This window comes from Dermacentor albipictus, chromosome 1 (assembly GCF_038994185.2).
Source record: "Dermacentor albipictus isolate Rhodes 1998 colony chromosome 1, USDA_Dalb.pri_finalv2, whole genome shotgun sequence".
Taxonomy (NCBI): domain Eukaryota; kingdom Metazoa; phylum Arthropoda; class Arachnida; order Ixodida; family Ixodidae; genus Dermacentor; species Dermacentor albipictus.
The window spans coordinates 179,523,623-179,545,100 of NC_091821.1; the positions used below are offsets into that span (position 1 = coordinate 179,523,623).

Consider the following 21,478-nt stretch of genomic DNA (forward strand, 5'->3'; position numbering starts at 1 on the left):
AACAGAATGAGTCAGAAACGGTTTTGATTAGCCCATCTTATGCTGAGGGGAAAACGCAGAAATTCAAACACACCGACAAATAAGGAGAGAGAGAGAGAGAGAGAGAGAGAGAGAGAGAGAGAGAGAGAGAGAGAGAGAGAGAGAAGATTGTCATAGCCGAAACATCTACGTCAGCAGCGAAATAGAACCCAGTCAGAAATCGTAGTAAGGTTTCTCCCATATAATTTCATGCTAAGATTTAGACGCGGCGAGTTAAAGCGGACCGCGGTCGTGGATGTAGAGTCGCGGGCCGAATTCACAAAGCTATTAGTTCGTATGTACTACTTGCCATTGGATGGCCGCCTTCGCTAATAGTATGTCCAGCGTGAGGATTACTTGGCAGAAATTTTTTCTAACGAACTATTCTCGCTTAAGAGCCTTTCGTGAATACGGAGAGTCCAGATTCGACGACCCGACTGTGCTCACCGCTATGGTTGTGGATCGAGTGTTGCTCGTCTTTCTAGGCACAAGGTCGCCCAATGAAAATTTATACTGTTAAATCACGCTTACCGGGGTGTTTCCGGTTCTTTATCGTCACTACAACATGACAGTATATGGGCGTCCTGTGCGCTGTGCCATGCAGTGAGTGAACAGTGAAAGATATCTACGAAAGTGATCGACAAAGGCACCAGAATTCCTTTAACGGTAGGTGGTATAAGAATTGAATCAAGCGGAATGAATCGTGGGTGCGTGTGTGTGTGTCGGGGGGGACAGGTCGAGCGCTCGTGTACCGTCTGAAATTTTCCTCGTGAGAACAGGAGCCTGCTAATTACGAGAAAAGTAGTAGAGAAGATATGGTCAGCCAACTACAGTTCTTGCAAATGAAAAGGTTTGTGAAATCGGCACCTGCTGTTTCCTGCTTTTCCAAGGGGTAAGTAAAGCAAAGGCCCAAAAGTAAGGACAGTTATAAGCGTTCACTGTATCACTACATGCTCACCTTATTCACAAGTCATCGCCAGAACAGAGGCCTGCTTCCAATTATCTCCTACTCCAGTCGTTCATCAACCGTACATAATCTATGCTTGCAAATTTTGACACTTCATCTAACCCTCTACCGCCATCGGCTAACGCTTCTCTATCCTTGGCATGTACATTCTATTACACTAAGATCACCGGACATGTCTTCTACTTATTGCATGACCTGCCTGTAAAACGCGGCTCGTACCTTTTAAACACGCCACTCTCTCTTGTCTATCTATTGACGTTATACTTGTCATTTTCTGTTCTTATATGCAAAGTCAGACGATATTTACAACCTTTAACACTGTTTCAATATTGAGCGAAAAGATTTATAAATAATCATGCCTAAAGAAATCTTAAATAAACGTGCTCGATAAAGCACGTTTATTTCAATATACTCATACGGTTATTTCACGCCAAGTAGTGGAGAACCAAACGCGCGGTTAACGTTCAGCGTGTATCTTCTGCATCCACATATCGTTGAATATCATTCCGCCAAATAGGTAAAAAATTTCTGCAACAGACGGTGATCAAGTTGACGGTCCTTCCCCATACACCAGATGCACTTTTCGAGTTTCTAGGACACATTTCTTTCGCGCTACGCGGCAGCTTATGCTGGTGCTCAGCCCTTCGTGAAAGCTAAGTCGGCAAAGCATGGACGAGAGTCGCAGACCGTAGACCGCACATAGTCGGCACGTTAAAAAATCTGCACGACTGCAAGACGGTAAGCGAAAAGTCGGCAGACGGCCGCCTGGAGGCCACGAGAGTAACGAGGGAAAGGAAGCGAGGGAGAGCAAAGGAGGGTCAGTGTCTGTCCTTCGGGGTCGCCTGGCGAACATCGCGCACGACAATGCCTAAAAACGGAAAGGCGCCCGGGTCCTACAAGCACCATTAGGGGAAATCTCCCCCTTTCCCCACGGGCGCACGAGGACGAACCCGAGGCAGAGCATCTCGCGAAACGACGGCTCTCAAAGCGCGGCGCCTAAACAAGAGACCCAGAGATATCCTCCCTGCGGTGTTTGGGCAACCGTCCTGCCGCAGCAGGCAGACGTAATAACAAAGAACTAGACGAAAATCGGCGACGCCGAAGAGGAGGAGCGCTTAAACGGAGATCGAGGGAGGAGAGTACAAAGTCGGGCGCCGAGGAATGAAGAAAAAAAAAAGGACAGCGAATTAAACTTAAGGAGGCTGTACACGCAGCGGGGGCGCGAGCGCGCTCGTCGGCGTTAGCCTTAGGGGTCACCCGAAATGTAAAGAACTCCAGAGATCAATTCCTTTTAATCTTGCAAATGGACGTCGAAGGCTCCTCCTAGCCGCTCTGGTGAGAGTATTAAATGAAAGGAACGGAGAGAAAGAGATACGCTGGAGGAAGTTAAGACATAAAGGCGACGGGCTACAACACAAAAGCGAAGGCTGACAAGAAAAGGAGAGATACATTTACCCAAACGGTCAAATAATGGACGACAACTCTCCTGCTATTCTCTCCGATTCTTTCTTTTTTCATTCGACAAAATCTTTTCCCGCGATATCATCAAGTTAGCGGGCTGTTTATTTCTCTTCTATTTCTCTCTCTCTACGGGGCCAAGCGATGAAAGCCCCGGCGAAGAGTAGCTATCGGTTTCCCTCAACTCTCCAAGCAAAAGTGCACAAAACTCGGCTCTCGCCCTGGGCGCAGAGAAGAGAGAGCGCGGCGGACACAAGAGTCCGCGTCCTCAACTCAAAATAAAAACTGCTGCAAAAAGGTGAAAAGAAAGAAAGGTGAGGGGGGGGGGAGGTGAAGGCCCGATCGTGCGGCTCCACTAAGATAGCGCTAACGACCTCCTTTCTGCGTTCATCGTAATGACCGCTTCATTGCCGACTCCCGCCCCCCTACACACACACACACACACACACACACACACACACACACACACACACACTGCATGCCGTCCAGCAGCGGCGAGCGCCCACACGGGCGACGCGAATTAAAGCGCCGTTTGTCCAGAGACGAATCGGACACCGGGCCAAGCGCCCATGGTCGCCCTCCAACGACAGCCGTCGCCTCATCGAGGATTTTCAGGGATGCACTGCGACACGATGACTATCTAGTACGTCTGCGCGAGGACGCTGCGGGACAGGAGAACGGGATGGGAACTCGCGCGAACTTGCGTTGTCTGTCTGCGAAACCTCCTGCACGAGCAGTGGCCACCCCCGTTATGTGTCATCTGCGAGCTTCTCGACTTAGAGATAAAAACGATGCACGAACATAAGCCTCCTGGGCGCTGCTGTAACAGGGCCGCCGATATTGAGGTTATACAGCACAACTACAAAAAGTGCCTGCGAAAATTTGTAGCCCTATGAAAATAAATCAGAACTTGGTCAAGACGGCGTGGCCATGTGTGTGTGTACGTATTTGTGTGTACATGTTACCCAACCACTACGCAGTCACATACACGCTTGCAAATCAAGCTATTTCAAAATGATATGAAAAATTTGGAGGACGCTTAAGCTTCGCCTTTAATGGTGGAACGCGATAGCATTCAAAGATCCCTGACTACTACTCACGCTTCCCGGCAACTGCAGCTCATATAACTGTAATGTTTACCGGGAAACGCTGGCGGCGTGCGCTATGCACGACGGCGAGCTTTCCGGTAGAAACGCGGCCTCTTGCCTGGACCACGGATGCGCGAAGGCGAGCGCCATCTGGGTGGTGTGGCAAAGAACCGAGCGGGCCGCGCCGCTCTAGGAATGGTAGAAACGCTGGAAAAGGGGTTTATGTCGGAGTTTCCGCGGAACAGAATTATGTTTTCTCGTATATTCAAATTATAATCCAACGCTATGACGTCTGTAGGTTGTGTTCAGGTTGTAATTTTCGACTTTTCTGACGCATCTTGCATTAAGGAATTCAATTAGTTCAGTAACACCTCTGCGCCACGCGGTGGGCCTGCGTGGTTGTGGTTCGGAATGATTTTTCGCTAAACGACGTCTGATTCAAGACGCCGACACAGGATTTTATGCGACACGGGGGCCCTTCACGCTATCGCGTTAAAAGATATCGCGCTATTTCAGGGGTACAATAGTCGTTCAAGAAAATGTGTGTGTGTGTGTGGGTGTGAGAGAGGAGCATTTAATATCCGCTACGGATGCCAAGCATGGAGCGGACGTTTAATTTGAACGTATACGCACGTGATTCACATATGATACTCAACTCGCTGGACAAGATGCGACACACGACGACTAGTCACTTTCTCAACTGAGGAGCATTTTCGCCCAGAACGAGCCCCGTTTATTTTAATACCGGCGTCCACACTGACAAAAAGTGACATTTTATGTTAAAAGACGCTCCGCCCCATTCAGGCGCCGTCAGAAGTGTGTTACACACTGGAAGTTGCTAAGCGTTATTCCACAGGGTGCGTTCTGCCGCAAGAGCTTTTTGAAATATTTTAGTAAGAGCAATATCGAACCTGTGACGTTGCTTTCGCTGGCAAACAGAGTAGTTACTATGAGAAAACATGGCGTTCGGGGTTTCATTAGGAGTTGTCAGCTACTGTCTCGGCGTACAAAGGTGCGATATCTTGCGGACACGATATATTGCGGACGCCGAGTGATCCACGAATCGGCCTTGTTTGGTTGTGATACCCAAACCTGATGGGAGGGGTGGGGGCTTTGAACACACTATTTATGGCAAAATAAATATATAACAAATAAATACAACAAAAGGAAGGAAAGAAATCATGGCTACGTTGTATCTTAGCCAATAGCTCTGCATGTCTCCAGGCATTCAAAATAAAGGCGTGGAAACGGGTTGACATGCTTCGATCTCTCAAATAATTCCCAATTACATATTAGCGATCCATTATTACGGGTATGTATTATTAATTATTATTATTATTCGAAGTATTGTCCTCAAGTACATTTACGGGGTGGAATTTTTACTTAGGAAAAGAGGAGAAAATGGGTGCGTCTACCAGTTGACAACTCTGTAGCACCTAGTGCTCTTCCATGGGCAAAGAAAGCTAGGAAAAACAAGATCATAATTTATAAAATGAAGTGCATTGAAGTAAATGTGGAACTAGAGTTGGTGTTACTTTGCAAGTGGAAACACTCAAGCCACATATCATTTCATCCATCACGTTTGAGGAAGGTCTCGGTTGTCGGGTCGTGTGCGGAATATCCATTGTCTGTTCCTCTGAGCAGAAACCTCTACATGCATAAGCAGAAGAGGGACACAGGATCCGGTCTTTCATGAATGAAGAACGAGAGGGAAGTCCTCGTAAAGTTATGGTTCACCGAAAGTTCGCCGCTGTCTTCGATAGCTAAGTGCTTTTGAAGCGTTTGCTTCAGACACGCAATTTTATCCGCAAGCACACAAGCTAGACACTGTGCAATCGCAAGCGGGTGTCAGAACGGTATCTACATACATGGCTCGTCTTTTGCCACTATTCAGTGTAGGCCAAACGACGCCCAGACGTTGGGTCTTTATCTCGCAATGCCGAACCAAGCCGCAACACCAAGTTGGCCACGTAACAATGCAAACTCAGATGAGCAAAGGCTGCCCAGAAAATATACAACTGCCGATAGAGTGCAGGCAGCATTCATTGTCGGGTAATAAAAAAACCAACGGCCTACAAAATCCCCAAGATAAACAAGTGCCATAGCGTTTACACAATGTCATCCCGTAACCGGTGGGAACAACCCCTTGTATGTATACTTTCACCGAATTTATAACTTTGTACACTGACTGCAAACCTCACCTCACGATGTTTAATTTAAACACTTAGAAAACAAAAAAATAAATATGTTTCTCCAACATTGTCTGAATCAATAACCTTCTTTTTTAATATTAGAAAATTGGGCGGCCTCTACGTATAAAGGTATCAAAATTAAATTATGGGGTTTTACGTGCCAAAACCACTTTCTGATTATGAGGCACGCCGTAGTGGACTCCGGAAATTTCGACCACCTGGGGATTTTTAACGTGCACCTAAATCTAAGTACCACGGGTGTTTTCGCATTTCGCCCACATCGAAATGCGGCAGCCATGGCGTACGTATAAAGGTATCATGAGGCACCGATCACAGCAATGTTGCCATTTTATGTTCACTGCGGCAGAATGCTGCTGTCGCAGTAATGACCTCAGAGCCGAAGCCTGCTGCCTTTCTTTACTTCGCTATGCTAAAATAGTTCGGACTACTTTCCGAACGTTTTCAAAGGTACTAAAAAAAAACGAAAAACTTTTTTTGTTCGTTTTATTTTTAAGCCTTCAAAATTTTTTATACTTTGCTTTTAATTAGATTTAGTACCTAAGACAAAAAAAAAATCACCATGGTGGCCGTAGAGGTTTCAGGAGCGACAGCCAAAGGGCGCCCTATCCAGAGTTTCACGGCCGTTGCTCCCTCATGGCACCGAAACACACATTCAGTGTTGTAAACGGCGCAGCCATATCATGCTGGAAGTTATGTTAAAGCACTACCACCACAAAAATTCTAACTTTGGGTGTTATTGTTGTTCGATTCCTCTGTGTGCATCGACGAAGATCCCTGACCAAGTATTAATGGCGAACGTTGGTGAGAACATATCTTCATGCGAGTCTAAAGATAGCGCGGCCAGCTGACTTTAAATTGCTGCAACTTGCGACAAGGACATCAACATGGCACGTACGTTTCCTGGCTCATATGATCCCTGTGACCTTCCGCGAGGAATTCTAACGTCACCAATGGCGACGCTTGCACGGAGCATCACGGGAGAAGACGCTGAATCTGTGCCGGGACTGCCCGCCTGCTCGTTTCTTTCGCCGCCTCTCCGGTGTGCGCAAACAAAGAAGAGTAGAAATTAGCCTGCTAGTTAACGTCTGAACGCAAAGTGTCAAGGCGGAGCATTGATACATGCTGCAACTACCCCCCTGGAGGCAAAGGGACGGCACCACAGCAACAATAGCGTTTCATTCACTTTAAGCGTCTGTACGAGAACGCTCGTGACGAGTAGTGTTTAGCAAGAAACTCTTAATTGCACGACTCAAGTAGACAACGACGAGGTGTGATATGAGGGCTAATGCTAAGGATGAAACTGCACCGAGCAGAGCCAACAAGTGATTTTCCTTTTGAAAACGAAAGCTGAATCAACGCCGCCTTGTCATGACCCGACCTCGATGCGGATGACAACCGTGGTTACGCAAACAGGTTCAGGTGTCGTTTCAACGGAATCGCCGCTCACTTTATGAATATTTAGCAGTGTTCATAAGAGTTGTTTGACTCGTTCTATGTCACCATGGAGTCCATATACGGCATATACGAGTACTATATATGCTCACAGTATGCAGCGACGAAACCTTTAGCGGTACACGCGCGCATGTCGACACATGTTCTACGTCAATCGCGCTTGTCGAACACTGAAAGTCGCCCAATGACCGCTTTCGCCCAATGACCGCTTCGCTTCAACAAGCTGTTGAAGATCTAGGAATTTTTTTTTTTTTATGAAAAAGGCGACGAGTGCGCACAGAGCTTCCATTCAGTGTTACACTTGCGCGAAATAATCGCTCCGAATGATCAGTAACTAGCAATTAGTCCCGCCACCTCTCATCACTTTTCCTTTAAATTGGCGTCACGCCCAAATTTCAAGCAGCAATACCGAGCAGCACACGTGGCGCGTACGGTAGCCTTCCGCGACAAGCTGTCTGCAACACCTGCAGGTCCGGGTCCAATCCGCACGCTGCGAATCTGCTGTTGCCGTACGAGCTGCGAGTTCCTTTCAGAGACTCACCGGCCACTGTAAACGTTTGCGAGCAGACCAGAAGGTTTCGTGTGTTCGCCTCATCAGATTTGTCTCGTAGACTATACACAAAACCGCACTGTTTCCGACGCGGCCTAAAAGGGTATGCGCTATGCATGTGAGAGACATGACAAGCACGGAAACTGCGGTGCAGATGCTTGCACGTAGTGTCTGGCACTGCTAGAACGGCTGCGCTTCCACAAAGTGCACACACGCGACATAACGCCTTCTTCATAGAGGAGCACCACTTCATTGTGCAGTTCAAGTGCAAAACATGGAAGAAATAAAACGTGAGACCGACACTGGATTCAACTATACGGAAATAAGCTAGTGCCGAAGTAAAAGAAAGATTGTCGAGTGCACAGGAGTGTGATAGTCCAACGAACGGACAGACGTCAGACTGTGACTGCTGCCTGTTGTGCTAAAGAACGCCAGTGCTTAGAAGGAGAAAAGGCAGCGGTAGGAGGGTGGTATTGTGTACATCTAACGCTGTTCCCACATTGGACAAAGAAAGCACACAAAAAGCGAAACTATGCTTCTGCAGACATCCGTCGTTTACACACGGGAAGACACATGGCTGTTAAGGCGTGTGCATGACGAGGTTCCAGTGACGATCGTCGGCATCGGCGGTTTGTTTCTCTCGCAAAGGAGATGAACCACTGACAAGACGCCAAAACAACCCACCGATCATTCAAAAGACATCCACATACTCATCACACGTGGAGCAAGTGGTGTCAGCGCACACCGCCACACGACACGGTTGCCAGCCCAGGAAAAAAAAAAAAACAACCACGGTCTCGCATGACAGCGCATCTCGATGGGCACAAACCCGCTCGCATCTTCGACTCGAGGCGTCGTCATCGGAGACGTCGCTTCGCGTCGAGGTCAACGGCACGACGACAAACTGCAGGCAAACGGCACGGAGATTACGCACGCACGAACACGGTCGACTCACCTCAGCTGATCAGGCGGGCCCTTCTTACGGTGCGCACATGACGTGAGCCACCAGCAATGCCGGCGGCGAGATCCGCGGGGCACGCGCTGGACAACGCACGCAGTCACAGACAGTCAGTGAAGATCTACGACGCAATAATACGAGCGCACAACTTTGCGTAGCACCGGGGCCCAGAGCCGGCATCCGCGGCCGCCTCCGGTGCCGTAGATTGAATCAAGCGCTACCGGCAACCGGTAGCCGCCGGCTGCCAAGTCGGAGAATCGCCTCGGGCACACCGCTCGTCTTTCCCGCGCGCGCGCGAAGCCCGAACACACGGCATGCAGGCCGACCGCCGACGCCCGAGAGGGAAAGGGCAGGCGGCGCTCTCTCTTTCGCCTCTTAGCACCGGCGCGCCATCTGGAGTGCCGAACGCGAAACGCTCGACGATGCCGATATTTGGCGAGTGTCAAGGAGATCTAGAGTCGTGCGCACCTTCGATAACCTGGCAGCACTTACGTGGTACGTCCTACCGCACCTGCTGGCATCACGGTACGGAAAACGTGCGTCAGCTACTTTCAAGATCAAGACCCTTTTTTTGAAAATAACCCGCCGTGGTTGATTAGTGGCTTTGGTGTTGCGTTGCTAAGCACGAAGTCGCGTGATCACATCCTGGCCACAGCGGCCGCATTTCGATGGGGGCGAAATGCAAAAACACCTGTGGGTACTTAGATTTAGGTGCACATTAAAAAACTGAAGTTTCCCCTCACTACGGCGTGCCTCACAATCAGATCGTGGTTTTGGCGCGTAAATGCACACATTATTGCTTTTGTTGTTGTTGTTGAAAATGACGAGCAGTATCTGCGAACGATTTTCGGAGTCTGGCTTTCACGTCGGGGAATATGTTCCGCAATCCAACCCCCTGTCAACAAATTATACGGGGAGACTCAGAAATTAAACAAATAAATAAAAACGTAATACAAGCATAGCGAGTGCAGCAAGACCTCAATGTTTCTTTTGTATTATACATATAGCCGTCCAAGGTTCCGATTTCAGAAAAAAAATATAGCAACTTGCCAACAATCATCTGTCAGCAAGAAAGAAATAGAAAAAAAAAGTTGCCATCGGTGAAAAGCGCGAACTACTTCCGGACACTTTCAACGCTTACTTCACTTCAACAAACGTTATGAAACACCGTCACTGCGGCAGCTGTGAATATCAACGCAGAAAGGCTACAACTGCAGCAATCCATTTGCGCTAAGAAGCAACGGCAATAATAAGGCGTATAAATTTACAGCGGGAATACGTAGACTCTGCAACGCTTGCACGGTGCAAACGCTCTGGCCTCAAAACTACCTTTCCATCCAGCTGATGGTCAATGTTCAGGCGTTGGCCGTCGTCCAGGCCGCAGTTACGGTGCGGCCAGAAGTATTTCCCTCTCCTTCGTTCTTCTAAGAACTACATGCATGCATACGTTCTTAACGGTGAAAAAAAAATCGTCGCAAAAGAGAGACACTTATCTGCCCGTTAGCTTTCAGAATCATTTTACATTCAATCAACTACACGCACGATAAACAGGACGCGGGGCAATCTTCGCGGTATATACACTCACACGCTGCGCCACCTCACCCATAAATAGCCACGCGTCCATGCTTATATCTTCATTGTGATCAAGGCACCCGTACGGGGCCCGAAACGTCGGTTCTTTTTCTTTTATTCTTGGCGAGTGCACGTTTTTTGGCACCAATATGTTTCCTCGCCAGACGAGTTTTCGTCGAACACTTGACTATGAATACGTTCTTAAGCATGTATATACTTCTGTTTAGCAAAGAACAAACCTTTGTCGATCATTTTTTTGATGTCCCGTGAGTGTACTTTGCCCCTGTGGGACTCGAATGTTTTCACAATGTGTCGGTTGCGTTCGTTGTCTCCGGACATACGGATGCACCTCCCGCCTGGATTACCCCGACATGAACAGACTATGCTCTACCGTCTGTGGCTAGGCGTTGCCTTTACAAACGCCTATGCTTTCCTCATAGGAATGGCCAACAGCCCCACGTGCGACACATGTAACATCGACGAGACGCTCGCACACATTATCTGTGTCTGCCCGCGATACAGTGCTGAGAGACAAGTGATGTGCAGAGTGCTGGACCAGTTGGACAATCGTCCACTTTCAGAACTAAAAGCTTTAGGCCAATGCTCCGAAAGAACATCCGCGTTGAAGGCCTTACTCGCGCTAGTAAGGTTCTTGCGGTCCACGGGGCTTCACGACAGACTCTAAGAATGCCGCCCCCTACCGCTCTGTAGTGTACGCGCTTTGTTCGTGCTTGTCTCCCTTTCTTTCTATCTCCCCCTTCTATTCTGTTTCTCTTTTTATCCCTCCTAACCCTTCCCCCTGCGCAGGGTAGCCAACCGGAACTACCTCTGGTTAACCTCCCTGCCTTTCTCTACATTATTTTCTCTCTCTCTCTCTTGTCGATCATTCATCATATTCGCTTGCCGTACGCATATGTCTCGTTTAAAGCGACCGCTAATGAGTGCAATAAAGATACGCATGACGCACTGCGGTCGGGAGCGCCCCTGCAGGCGAAGCACTCTTCAAGGCGGCTTGCAGTCAGAGTAAGGAAAAAAAAAATCACATGCCTGTCAAGTGAAGAATTTACAGTAGAAAGGAATGTACACACAGCGAAAAAGAATGGATATTTGAGCACATATAATCGCAGCTGCTGTGCACTCTGTCCTTTGTTGCTAAAAGTACATTACATTCTTTCCTCCTATTGGAGTACCTTTGGCGTTCTTGTGCTCTTTATTTACTTGTTTTTTTCTGCCGAGAACCGCAGTTTCGCGGCACTTTCACAAGGTAACTCCCCGAGATACACCTATTATCGATCGAGGGGAAAACACCGATAAGCATTCGCTGATATGTAATAAACACCGCAAAGCTGGACGCTTATATCATGAACCCCTGGAAACAGATCTATCAGGGTTTTTTTTTGTCTTCCTTATTTTTCATGCGTTCGCATCCGTGTGTCAACTTTGATGAGGCTTGTTGCATTTAAAAGAACGAACTAAAATCTAGTGACTATTTGTAGCAAATTTTTATTGATGTTGTCAATAGTTTTTCAAAAATTGATGAAAATCGCATATTTTCGAAAAACGAAACTATGAAGTTAACAGCTCTAACTCGGCAATGAAAAGTAACACAATTTTGTAAATTGTATATAATATTACATCTAAAGCGGACAAAATTGATGCATTATCTATGGCTCTCAAGTAGACCACTAATATGTGAGTAGGCCTTTTGCAAACAATGTAACAAATTCATATAAGATGTAAATTGATAAATCAAATTGTTCGCTTCGGATGCTCTAACGGGTGCAGTTTACAGAACTGCGATATTTGTTCTCAGTGCAGAGCTACGAACTTGTGAACTTCCTGCTACCATTTTTGAAACTTACCAATTTTTGAAAGCTCGGGCATCGGAGTAGGACCCGAGCTAAAGCTTCGTCCTAACACGCTACACACTCAAGGAATGCGGCCCATCGCTCGCACCCCCCCCCCCCCTCCTTTGCTGAGAGGCTGACTCCAGCCACAACGCCGGAAGGTCAGGAGTATATGGTGGACTTCATTCAGTCGGCTTTGACGAAACTGGCCAGTGAGTCTCTGGGCTGAGAGCTTCTGAAAACCCAGCCACTTTAGTAAATAAAGCTCTCTCTCTCTCTCTCTTGGGCACACGTAAGTGTAGCTTCGAGAGATTGTCAGATTGACACCGAATTAGGGATGACCGCACCCCATTTCCAAGGCCAGCAGTCATCTCGAAGCTATTTCAATATAACTGCGAAAAACATTTCATGATTCTATTATTTCGGTCTGGTCTGGCAGGACACACCAACAAGATTTTTCTTGCCTGCGTAAAACGTGCCCATGCGAAGTGTGCTTTGCTGTGGAACCATCAACAAAAACAAAGCACAGGTCGCAGCTAAACAGCAAGACGTGCTGTGATGTTGTAACTGCGCCTTCACCACGAGAAAGGAGTTTTGACATAAGAGATGAGATGTGGGACGTGCAGCGCGACGGGCGGCGATAAAACGTACACTGATAAAACTTTATTACTTGCGCTACCTTTGCGGCTGTTCCGATATGCGCTTAAGTTATGCATTCATCGGGAGTCCCAGGAACAAATAACGAAGTATCGCTGAGTGTCCGTCTACCATTTTATAAATACCGCACATACTCTGCTATCCATCAGGTTCCCTGTGGGATGTAAAACATCGCGAGATAAGTATTACGCTTCTTGCGCATCGTAGAAGATTTTGGAGAGCACTAGCTTAATAATACTTGTGCTGTCCTGCCGATACAAATGCGTTCTCTCACTAGTGCCTACGCAGGCGTAAGTTGAGGTAGCGCTAAACAACGCGTTTCGTAGTGAACTTGTAAAATAACCCGATACTATACCAAGCTGCAGGCGCCTTTCCTGCCATACAAAATTTCCGCTTTCTCGCGTCCACTTAATCACCGTATAAGCCACATCACCGATATCCGATAAACATCGCCGCACCGAGGCAGCGCACGAGACAGTGCGCCGTATCACGTCAAACTGCTCGTGCCACGGCCCGTACATTCTACCTCTACGATTCTACCGTGGCTACCGTACCAAGGCCGATGCCACGCAGAGTCGATGACGACCCAGCACCCGGACAGAGTGTCCCACTCCTGCCTACTGTTTTAGTTTGCGTGGGGAAAGCATGCAGTGCGAGCCTGCCAGGCGGCATTCCCCGTCTCCAAGTGGCATCTCCCGACCCTTTCGCCAATGGAAGACAATGAAGAGGCCGAGACCCTCGGCCCCGCATTGCGGGGAAGAGACCTCACCTATAACAGTCTTGACGAGAGCCACTTGGTCGGAAAAAGGGCGGCGGACACCCGGACTCTGAAGTGCTGGCGCGGCAACGAACCGAGATGCAGCTCAGTGGCCACGGCTTCTGCAGCTCCCCATGCGTCAACAGAAAACGCACATCTTTCATCCTTCCAGCGAAAGACGCACTCCGACGTTTGATTTTCACAGCAGCGCTTTGGAAGCCAGTGCCTTATATGCTCCATCCATTCCTCCTATTTGCGGCTATTGGGTAGGCGAGCTACAAATATACATGTCGGCGAATGCGACAACACCATAAGAGAGAGAGAGAGGGAAAGATGGGGGATGGAAGCTACCCATAAACGATAATGTGGTCAGGATTAAATCCAGGGTTTGGCAGAATCCCGTCTTGTCGGGAAGAGGCACGATGAAAAAAAAAAAGAGAACGCCGACCAAGAAAAAAAAAAACATTTAGTGAAAAATGATTCGCTAAATGTGTTTTTGTGGTCGGTGTTCTCTTTTTTTCATCGTGATCACAATAATGCCCACATGTAATCGTGCTTGCGCGCTCTGCAGTATCCGCAAAAAGAAGTATTAGCTGAGCACCATGGGATCAGGGTACGCGTAGGGAACAACGTAGATTATAAGACATAGCCCAGCCAGTAAGAACCTCAGTTTTTGGAGCCTGTACCATGAATATATTAGAAAGAAAACTACGCTTCTCCGTCGTATATGCTATCACTTGTGCCATCTGTCGCCGTTTCGTGTTCTATGTTCATCTGCTATTATTTTTGGCAAACTATAGTTAACATGCTGCTTCTAAACAACGCGCAAAGTATCACCGCGGTAAAGTGTACGCTGGATTAGTTACAGCGGTGCGGGCCTGAACCTCCATTACGCATTCACAAGTGGTCCCCGAGCGTACACGGGCGTTCCTCCTTTTGCACTCTCATGCCCCGTAGAAACGCGGCCGCCAACGCGGGCGAGGGGCCACAGTGACGGGCCTGTCGCATTTCATGCGCGCTCTCGTCCCGGGCCGGGCAGCTAGGGGTCTCGCCCGTGTGCATGCCGGGCTGACTCGCCTAAAGGTATACAGCGCGGCGGTTGAAACAAAGGTGCACTGCGACGCGTCTCCTTTACTGACGCTGTGCGGCTGCCCCTTCTCCGAACAGGCAGAAAAAAAAAAAAAAAGACGAGGAGTAATGCCGCTCACGACGGCACCGCGAACAGACCGCCACGGCGGTGCGGGCGCGGAAAGAATGCAAAGGTGAAATGTTCGTCACTATAAGACGCGAGTCTGCAGGTAAGGTACATACAGATAAAGAAAAAAAAAAGAAAGGACCGAAAGAAACGTGGACGCCACTCACGAACCGGTTTTCCTTAGCCGTTCTTCTTCGTCGCTTACATGTAAGCGGCTCTCTACTTCTCCGTTGTGCATTTTTTGTGCTTATGAGCTGTTTTTTTCCCGAAACTCCATTTCGTCATGTCGCCGGCAGCGACTGGCAAACACGTGCGTCTGCACCCCTCCCATGGTAAAGACAACCGCGTGGTTTCAAGCTGAGCCAAGGTGAAAAAGGCAGCCCCAAGCAGGTTCCTGCGCCTGACAGAGTGCGGTGCCTCTTTCTGAGTCCCGGCACTGTTTGCACAAGAGCGACCCGGCAAGAACAATTCTCCCGAACAAAAAAAAAGTAAATAATAGATATTGTATCCGCACAGCGCATATTTAACCCCGAGCTGGTTCAAAATACATTTGACACGCGCCGTTTTCGCGGTATAATCACGCCGACAGCGACAATTCGCACGTTCGTATATGTATGTACACGCGCCGAAACGATGGAGCAAAACGTATGCGCCTCGCTTAAAAGAAAAATGAAGTTGAAAAAAAAAAGCCAATTTGAATAATAAAAAAAAGGCACCCGGGGTATGACTCTGCAAAACACTGCGTCCAATTCGTACTTATCGCCGTGGCCCAAAACGCAGGGCTTACGCGACGACGTTGCAAATACTGTTAGATATGGAGCTGGTTCCTGCGATTACTTCGAGTTCCCCAGACCACATCGGATTGCAGCACAGCTAATTGAGGAATGCAGAAGCAGGAAAGCGCATTCCAGAGAAGCGTCCGAGTTGCTGCCGGCCCGTAATGTCAGTACGACTGTTAATTGACGCTCACCCTCTCTGTATATAATGTAGAATAAATCCTCCCAAGTTTGTGGGTTTCCATCCCGACAGTCCGTACTCCAACCCCTACATCTGGTTGGCAGCGGTGGGATCGCCTCCGAATACATCAGCTGGTGGCAGCGCTACGAATCAACCTTCGTCGAGAGAGATCGTAAGGAACCGGGAAGAGCGAAGAAGAGAGAGCCTTCGTCGAAAGAGGTCCGAAGAGACTGGGAGTATCGAAGAAGGAGCGAGCCTTCGACCCAGGGAGTCCGGAAGGAACCGGGAACAGCGGACAAATGAACCGGATGGCAGAGTGCTGCAACCGTAAGTGAGCGCGTGGTTTTTTTCCTTATGATTCGCCAGACTCAAAGGTTGTGTGTTCAATTTTGATAGTTCTGGGAATCGGGAGTTTGTTGCATTGTGTGTTTGCACAAATTAATTAAGGAAAACAGTTTTAACCACCTGTCGGGGCAGCTGCCATGGATCTTAGAAGGTTGACGAGGTTAGACTTGTTGTTGGTGTGCGACGATTTGGGAGTTGAGGCGGACGAACGGATGGAAACGCCAGCTATCATAAAGGCGATTAACGATAGTGGCAATGATGGCAAAAGCATTGAGCTTGCTTGGGAGGTGATACAGGAGCCACGGGAGCGTGTGCGTCGTGTACGTTTGCGGGAGCGTCGTGAGCTTAGGAGTGAGCTTAAGCGTGAAGAACGCGAGAATGAACGGAAGCAGGAGCTTCAAGAACTTGCTCTTATGTGTCAGCGTCACGAACGTGAGAAGGAACGCAAACGCGAGTATCAGGAACATAAGCTTGAGCGCGAGCAAAAGTATGAGAGAGAGAAGGCAGCACTGATCAAAGAGATACAGCATTGTGATCAGTTATTGGCACAGAGACAACGGCTGTCTGAGAATTCTGTAGGTAGTACAGAGCGAAAGAATGAGGAAGCATCTAGCAGATTTTCGCCAGAAGCCGACGAAAAGAGTAGTGCCTGTGAGATTGGCTGCCGATTCATAAGTGAAGGGAAAAGGCTAGCTGCTAACGATGCCTCAGTGGCAACAGAGGCCGTTAAAGGCCGCAAGGAAAGCGACGAGGTGCTGTGCCAACAGATGACTGTAGAGACAGCTAGGCCAGCTGCGAACAAATTGGCACAGTTACCGCGTGTGTGCGTCGCTGGTAAGGTTAGCGAGGTTGCTAGCGAGGAAAAGGGTACTGTTGACGCGACAGACGCGAGCACCCAAGTAGAGCCTGTGCGTGCAGAAGTGAAGTGCGAACTGAGCGATGCAGTTGAGAGTAGTTCTCGGGATGGCGAGCTCCGTAGTCCGCGAGAGAACAACTGCATTGTTCAGGGATCGGTGCGGCTCTCCGCCAGTCTAGATAGCCTAGAGAGGGATGGTTCAGTTAATAATCATTCGGACTGTGCGCGTGAGACAGCGATCGATACCGACGGGCTGTGTGCCGATGCACAGCGTGAGCTGGGCAATGTAGCAGAGGGCAGTTCGCAAGAGTGCGAGTTGTCTAACTCGAGTAAAGCCTGCTGCATTGTGCCAGAGTCGGTTGGGCTGTCCGCCAGTCGAGGCAAAGTGAGAGTAGATTTAAATGTAAATCACTCAGACTGTGCGGGTAAGAGGCCGATCCGGGCCGAAGAAATGTGTACCGGCCAGCACGAGGCACGAGAAGGCGACATGAAGGCTAGTGCACAGAGAAGGCGCCTTAAAAAGAAGCGCGGTAAAAACCGAAAGTCGGTAATTAATGTAGCGCCGCCAAAGATGGCGAGAAACCCAAAAGGGCAGGGCGCGAGGAAGAAGGTGCGGTCGTCTAGGACGATGTTGACGCATCCAGAACGTTCGAGCCACCGGTCAAAGGGGGACCGCGAAGAATGTTCTGCACGGACGCGGACAAAGGGCACGAGGCAGTTAAGCTCCTCGTCGTTCCGTAGTTCTTTTCATAGCTCAGCGTGCAGTTCGAAGAAACGCAAGGTGGCAGGACGAGACCAGGTGGGGAGTAGCGACGCGGTCAATCGAGTTCGTGTTGAAAGCGGGGCGCGGGGACGCAAATTGGCAGGAGACCGTAACGTCTTGGGGGAGCTGATAGTTAGTCAGCCCTTTTGTTGTCTCCCGGCAGCCAGAGTAGCTTTCAGACCACGCCCACCACGGGTTCGACTCAAAGTATGAGTCAGTCGTAAGCAATCGGGAACGGGAAGCCAAGAGAGCTTCCGTAGAAGTGAAATGTTATTTTGTTTTATTTTTGAGCATCGGAAAGATTTCGCGATTTGAGACTAGGATTTCTTTCAATGTGTAAGGTTTGAGCTTTGTGTTTTCGTTTGAGAAGCTCGAGATTTGAAAGATGCGTTTTAAGTAAACATGTAGTCTCGCGAGATGCTCATTAATAAGTAGATAGGCTTTTTTTGTGTGTGTGTGAGTAACCTGAGGGTCAAGGTTATTGTTGAGAGGCCTATCGTAAAGCGCGTGTGTTATTTAACCTTCTTTCTTTTTAAGCGTTTTTGAATTTTGTAAGGTTAAGCGCGTAGATTTGAGTGAGTGCATGATTTGCACGGAGAAGCGTTCTTAGTTCCATTAGCGCGTGTCCTGTGTGGACGGAAGGAAGCAGACTTTATGACTGGGTTGCTAGTGTGTGTGTGAGGGCAGCCGTGTATTCTGACTTCTTTAGTGAACGTGCGTGGAAAGAGTTAGTAGAAGACGCATCATTTTAAGAGTTCTGCGGAGTGTGTAAGTCCCGCGAGTTTAATTGTTTGTTTACGTCACGTGTCCTGTAGGACTTTCAGGGAAGAAACGTGAGTAAGCGTAAATGAAAAGTTTGCCTACAATGCAAGTACGCGTTCTGTTTAGTGACCACAAGGCTAGTGCGCTTGTGATTACGTACTTGTGAGGTTGACCAGATTGTTCAGTGGCACCAATACGTGCGATAAGTACGCCACTGCGATAGATTGGAAACATGCTGTTCGTGTAGTTAGGCCACTTAAGTTATGGTCGGCTGTTTTCATTTGTTGTTTGCATCGTCAACGACCCTTTTGTTTTGCAACAACAATAATAGTCTGGTCTTGTGGGCAATCGAGGAGAAATGGATAGCGGTTTGGAGGGGTGGTTGGAACTGTTTTGTCGAAATTGGGGAAATAAAAGATCAGGGTTGATTTTGACTCAGTAATAGTCTGGCGAGTCAGGGGTGAAGAGCCTGCGCTTACGCGTGGTGCAGCGCTGTGCTGTTTTGTTTGTTTGACGTCTGTTCTCCAGGGCCAAGGATCCCGAAGTTCGTCAAACGAGGCTCGACCCCAGTACCCTGCAGCTTCTTTCAGCGTTCCTCATGGCCAGCGAATTGATTTCACCGGCCATTCAGAACAACCGGGGCGAGGACGAGCTGTTAGATATGGAGCTGGTTCCTGCGATTACTTCGAGTTCCCCAGACCACATCGGATTGCAGCACAGCTAATTGAGGAATGCAGAAGCAGGAAAGCGCATTCCAGAGAAGCGGCCGAGCAGACAAGTTTAAGGCAACGAGTTTACATGCCAACAAGTTCGTGCGCCGCCGGGATTAGCAGGTGGGCATCCGACAATGAAGCAGGTGCAGCCCTCCCCTTCTCTTTGTTCGAAGTGCATTGCCAGTCTGCGATGCAAGACCGCAGCAAGCCGCCAGGTGTGACACCACGACACGGGCGCCTACCATTGGCTGAAAGTGGCGTCATCGGAGCGGACTCTCCCATTGGTCAAACATGACGTGACTTGCAGTGCTCGGAGGGTTTATAAGAAGCCTTCCAGAGAGACCTGAGGATTCTGGGACATGCCCTGATTCCCTGATTCACCTCTCTCGAACTTCTTGCCGCGGGCCGCAGCGTCCGAGTTGCTGCCGGCCCGTAATGTCAGTACGACTGTTAATTGACGCTCACCCTCTCTGTATATAATGTAGAATAAATCCTCCCAAGTTTGTGGGTTTCCATCCCGACAGTCCGTACTCCAACCCCTACAATACCGTCTGATCCGGTGCACCATAGCGCGTGTCCCCTCCCACACATCCGTGCGTGTATACCGACGGAAAAATGTACGACTGCGACGACTATGATTCTAACGGGGGCAAATTCGGAGTTCATGAGGCGGACAAGGAGATACTCGACGATAGCGAAACACAAAGGCGTACAGGAAACGAGGCAATGCTCCATGCAGCGAGCAAAAAGGGAAACGTCGTGTCTCGAAGAATAAAGCATATCCTGGAAGGCCATACATGTACTCGCCAAAGAAGACTTGCCTGCAATCAGTGGGCAGACGCCAAGCGTAATCGGGCACTCTTCGAAGGAGGCCCCCACAAACCACTTATTAACCCAGCGCGCAAAATTAGACGTTGTAGGCCTAATAACAAAGCGAGACGACGAAATAACGTAGTCGTTTCATGCACTGTCTCGCTATAAGAAATGACGCCGAACAGGATACACGTTCAACGCTCGGGCACCATTCATGAAACACGTAGGAAGAGGGCAGCGGTTGTGACGCTGCGTCTTGATCGACCGCACCGACCCCTTTCCGATCTTCTCGGGCATTTTAGCACATGATCGTTGTCGTTAAAGTACCTTTATTGGCGCAGGGGTTACCAGCACTAGGGTGTGTTATATACCGGAGAGCTGACCTACACGAGACTAATCTGCAGCGAGGCATTATTTGACCTCCGCCGGCAAGTACCCGACGCGATGGTATTCTTCCACTTCGGTAGTCGCTGAGAAGAGCCATCATGCCGCCCCCATCGGAATGGCTGATGGCCTGCGACGTGTGCGGTTGCGCAAAAACCACCCATTTATTTCATCGACGATTTGAAGTGCAGACGGACACGACAGTTCTCTGTTGCATTTGGAGAGGGGCCCCACTTGGGTATTAAAAATTTATTTAGCGAACTATCCCATCCGTCTACCTCAAACACAACCGCGGCAAACTGCGTACAAGTATGCAGCCTGGTGCTTCGCGTAAGTTTCAGATTACTGCACCATGGTGGTAAAGACAGAAGAATACAGAGGTAGGTGGTCCTGCTTGAGACTAAGCAACGTATAGCGAGAAAAAGACTGGCACGAGCGAAGAGACGACGTTTCGACCCCAGCGACATGCCCCAACGTGACATCTGAACATCGACTTTGCTGTTTTTCAGCTTATACTGCATTGAAGGAGCTACAGTCTTGAGGGAATCCAGTGCAGGCACCTTCGCCTGCACACGCAAGGTGGCGACGAGCGCCTCCATGTGCAACGGGTCGTTCCATCCTCCTTTTTTTCTGCAGTATCTCTACCGCTCTCCCAATGTCGCACAGAAAACTTGACGCGTTTCGTTCCTACCTGGCTTTTCGAAACGTTACTGACTCGTTACCGGCAGCAGCAAAATAGGGGCCCTTCCAACGTTAAATACCATTTTCAACAGGCGCCGTTTCACAAAGTTTGGTGGAGTGCCCACGTAGGACTTCGGGCGCGCTCCACTATGTGCACAACATCAATGGGCCCCTGCGCCGTCGCCGCGGCCAGCAGCACCCACGCTGGCACTCCTGCGTGTGCTCCACCAGCCGCTGTCAGCTCGGCGTTGCGCGCGGGCTCCGCTCGCCCCGTGTTGTGCGCGCGCGCGCGTGTACACACACGCCGCCCAGGGAAGCCCCGTGCTCGAACGTGACGGGTTCACAAGGGCGTCCCCGGGGCCGCACTACGAGAGGTCCGATTTATTGAGCGACGGCACCGCACGGGGCTTTGCGCCGAGAGAGCACCGGAACTTGGACGAGACACTCCGGGCGCGTAAACGAAAACGGATGA

At 49.2% G+C, this 21,478-nt stretch overlaps 1 protein-coding gene across 7 annotated transcripts in view; it reads right to left on the minus strand.

Annotated features, from left to right (window-relative positions):
• Positions 1–21,478, minus strand: part of Mcr (macroglobulin complement-related) — a 242,829-nt gene that overhangs the window by 149,578 nt on the left and 71,773 nt on the right. For 2 of the 7 annotated variants that reach the window (XM_070530058.1, XM_070530068.1), the window contains exon 1: positions 8,702–9,032. The exons of 4 other annotated variants lie outside the window; for them this stretch is intronic. The gene's annotated coding sequence lies outside the window, so the exon portion shown is untranslated. Of the gene's footprint in view, positions 1–8,701; positions 9,033–13,549; positions 13,660–21,478 lie in introns of those variants that run through there. One more of the 7 variants, XM_070530080.1, reaches the window with a different exon arrangement.